Consider the following 4,511-nt stretch of genomic DNA (forward strand, 5'->3'; position numbering starts at 1 on the left):
TAACCCTAACCCTAACCCTAACCCTAACCCTAACCCTAACCCTAACCCTAACCCTAACCCTAACCCTAACCCTAACCCTAACCCTAACCCTAACCCTAACCCTAACCCTAACCCTAACCCTAACCCTAACCCTAACCCTAACCCTAACCCTAACCCTAACCCTAACCCTAACCCTAACCCTAACCCTAACCCTAACCCTAACCCTAACCCTAACCCTAACCCTAACCCTAACCCTAACCCTAACCCTAACCCTAACCCTAACCCTAACCCTAACCCTAACCCTAACCCTAACCCTAACCCTAACCCTAACCCTAACCCTAACCCTAACCCTAACCCTAACCCTAACCCTAACCCTAACCCTAACCCTAACCCTAACCCTAACCCTAACCCTAACCCTAACCCTAACCCTAACCCTAACCCTAACCCTAACCCTAACCCTAACCCTAACCCTAACCCTAACCCTAACCCTAACCCTAACCCTAACCCTAACCCTAACCCTAACCCTAACCCTAACCCTAACCCTAACCCTAACCCTAACCCTAACCCTAACCCTAACCCTAACCCTAACCCTAACCCTAACCCTAACCCTAACCCTAACCCTAACCCTAACCCTAACCCTAACCCTAACCCTAACCCTAACCCTAACCCTAACCCTAACCCTAACCCTAACCCTAACCCTAACCCTAACCCTAACCCTAACCCTAACCCTAACCCTAACCCTAACCCTAACCCTAACCCTAACCCTAACCCTAACCCTAACCCTAACCCTAACCCTAACCCTAACCCTAACCCTAACCCTAACCCTAACCCTAACCCTAACCCTAACCCTAACCCTAACCCTAACCCTAACCCTAACCCTAACCCTAACCCTAACCCTAACCCTAACCCTAACCCTAACCCTAACCCTAACCCTAACCCTAACCCTAACCCTAACCCTAACCCTAACCCTAACCCTAACCCTAACCCTAACCCTAACCCTAACCCTAACCCTAACCCTAACCCTAACCCTAACCCTAACCCTAACCCTAACCCTAACCCTAACCCTAACCCTAACCCTAACCCTAACCCTAACCCTAACCCTAACCCTAACCCTAACCCTAACCCTAACCCTAACCCTAACCCTAACCCTAACCCTAACCCTAACCCTAACCCTAACCCTAACCCTAACCCTAACCCTAACCCTAACCCTAACCCTAACCCTAACCCTAACCCTAACCCTAACCCTAACCCTAACCCTAACCCTAACCCTAACCCTAACCCTAACCCTAACCCTAACCCTAACCCTAACCCTAACCCTAACCCTAACCCTAACCCTAACCCTAACCCTAACCCTAACCCTAACCCTAACCCTAACCCTAACCCTAACCCTAACCCTAACCCTAACCCTAACCCTAACCCTAACCCTAACCCTAACCCTAACCCTAACCCTAACCCTAACCCTAACCCTAACCCTAACCCTAACCCTAACCCTAACCCTAACCCTAACCCTAACCCTAACCCTAACCCTAACCCTAACCCTAACCCTAACCCTAACCCTAACCCTAACCCTAACCCTAACCCTAACCCTAACCCTAACCCTAACCCTAACCCTAACCCTAACCCTAACCCTAACCCTAACCCTAACCCTAACCCTAACCCTAACCCTAACCCTAACCCTAACCCTAACCCTAACCCTAACCCTAACCCTAACCCTAACCCTAACCCTAACCCTAACCCTAACCCTAACCCTAACCCTAACCCTAACCCTAACCCTAACCCTAACCCTAACCCTAACCCTAACCCTAACCCTAACCCTAACCCTAACCCTAACCCTAACCCTAACCCTAACCCTAACCCTAACCCTAACCCTAACCCTAACCCTAACCCTAACCCTAACCCTAACCCTAACCCTAACCCTAACCCTAACCCTAACCCTAACCCTAACCCTAACCCTAACCCTAACCCTAACCCTAACCCTAACCCTAACCCTAACTCCCAACCCTAACCCTAACCCTAACCCTAACCCTAACCCTAACCCTAACCCTAACCCTAACCCTAACCCTAACCCTAACCCTAACCCTAACCCTAACCCTAACCCTAACCCTAACCCTAACCCTAACCCTAACCCTAACCCTAACCCTAACCCTAACCCTAACCCTAACCCTAACCCTAACCCTAACCCTACCCTAACCCTAACCCTAACCCTAACCCTAACCCTAACCCTAACCCTAACCCTAACCCTAACCCTAACCCTAACCCTAACCCTAACCCTAACCCTAACCCTAACCCTAACCCTAACCCTAACCCTAACCCTAACCCTAACCCTAACCCTAACCCTAACCCTAACCCTAACCCTAACCCTAACCCTAACCCTAACCCTAACCCTAACCCTAACCCTAACCCTAACCCTAACCCTAACCCTAACCCTAACCCTAACCCTAACCCTAACCCTAACCCTAACCCTAACCCTAACCCTAACCCTAACCCTAACCCTAACCCTAACCCTAACCCTAACCCTAACCCTAACCCTAACCCTAACCCTAACCCTAACCCTAACCCTAACCCTAACCCTAACCCTAACCCTAACCCTAACCCTAACCCTAACCCTAACCCTAACCCTAACCCTAACCCTAACCCTAACCCTAACCCTAACCCTAACCCTAACCCTAACCCTAACCCTAACCCTAACCCTAACCCTAACCCTAACCCTAACCCTAACCCTAACCCTAACCCTAACCCTAACCCTAACCCTAACCCTAACCCTAACCCTAACCCTAACCCTAACCCTAACCCTAACCCTAACCCTAACCCTAACCCTAACCCTAACCCTAACCCTAACCCTAACCCTAACCCTAACCCTAACCCTAACCCTAACCCTAACCCTAACCCTAACCCTAACCCTAACCCTAACCCTAACCCTAACCCTAACCCTAACCCTAACCCTAACCCTAACCCTAACCCTAACCCTAACCCTAACCCTAACCCTAACCCTAACCCTAACCCTAACCCTAACCCTAACCCTAACCCTAACCCTAACCCTAACCCTAACCCTAACCCTAACCCTAACCCTAACCCTAACCCTAACCCTAACCCTAACCCTAACCCTAACCCTAACCCTAACCCTAACCCTAACCCTAACCCTAACCCTAACCCTAACCCTAACCCTAACCCTAACCCTAACCCTAACCCTAACCCTAACCCTAACCCTAACCCTAACCCTAACCCTAACCCTAACCCTAACCCTAACCCTAACCCTAACCCTAACCCTAACCCTAACCCTAACCCTAACCCTAACCCTAACCCTAACCCTAACCCTAACCCTAACCCTAACCCTAACCCTAACCCTAACCCTAACCCTAACCCTAACCCTAACCCTAACCCTAACCCTAACCCTAACCCTAACCCTAACCCTAACCCTAACCCTAACCCTAACCCTAACCCTAACCCTAACCCTAACCCTAACCCTAACCCTAACCCTAACCCTAACCCTAACCCTAACCCTAACCCTAACCCTAACCCTAACCCTAACCCTAACCCTAACCCTAACCCTAACCCTAACCCTAACCCTAACCCTAACCCTAACCCTAACCCTAACCCTAACCCTAACCCTAACCCTAACCCTAACCCTAACCCTAACCCTAACCCTAACCCTAACCCTAACCCTAACCCTAACCCTAACCCTAACCCTAACCCTAACCCTAACCCTAACCCTAACCCTAACCCTAACCCTAACCCTAACCCTAACCCTAACCCTAACCCTAACCCTAACCCTAACCCTAACCCTAACCCTAACCCTAACCCTAACCCTAACCCTAACCCTAACCCTAACCCTAACCCTAACCCTAACCCTAACCCTAACCCTAACCCTAACCCTAACCCTAACCCTAACCCTAACCCTAACCCTAACCCTAACCCTAACCCTAACCCTAACCCTAACCCTAACCCTAACCCTAACCCTAACCCTAACCCTAACCCTAACCCTAACCCTAACCCTAACCCTAACCCTAACCCTAACCCTAACCCTAACCCTAACCCTAACCCTAACCCTAACCCTAACCCTAACCCTAACCCTAACCCTAACCCTAACCCTAACCCTAACCCTAACCCTAACCCTAACCCTAACCCTAACCCTAACCCTAACCCTAACCCTAACCCTAACCCTAACCCTAACCCTAACCCTAACCCTAACCCTAACCCTAACCCTAACCCTAACCCTAACCCTAACCCTAACCCTAACCCTAACCCTAACCCTAACCCTAACCCTAACCCTAACCCTAACCCTAACCCTAACCCTAACCCTAACCCTAACCCTAACCCTAACCCTAACCCTAACCCTAACCCTAACCCTAACCCTAACCCTAACCCTAACCCTAACCCTAACCCTAACCCTAACCCTAACCCTAACCCTAACCCTAACCCTAACCCTAACCCTAACCCTAACCCTAACCCTAACCCTAACCCTAACCCTAACCCTAACCCTAACCCTAACCCTAACCCTAACCCTAACCCTAACCCTAACCCTAACCCTAACC

Source organism: Rattus norvegicus, chromosome X (genome assembly GCF_021556685.1).
Source record: "Rattus norvegicus strain SHRSP/BbbUtx chromosome X, alternate assembly SHRSP_T2T, whole genome shotgun sequence".
In the NCBI taxonomy this organism is placed as follows: domain Eukaryota; kingdom Metazoa; phylum Chordata; class Mammalia; order Rodentia; family Muridae; genus Rattus; species Rattus norvegicus.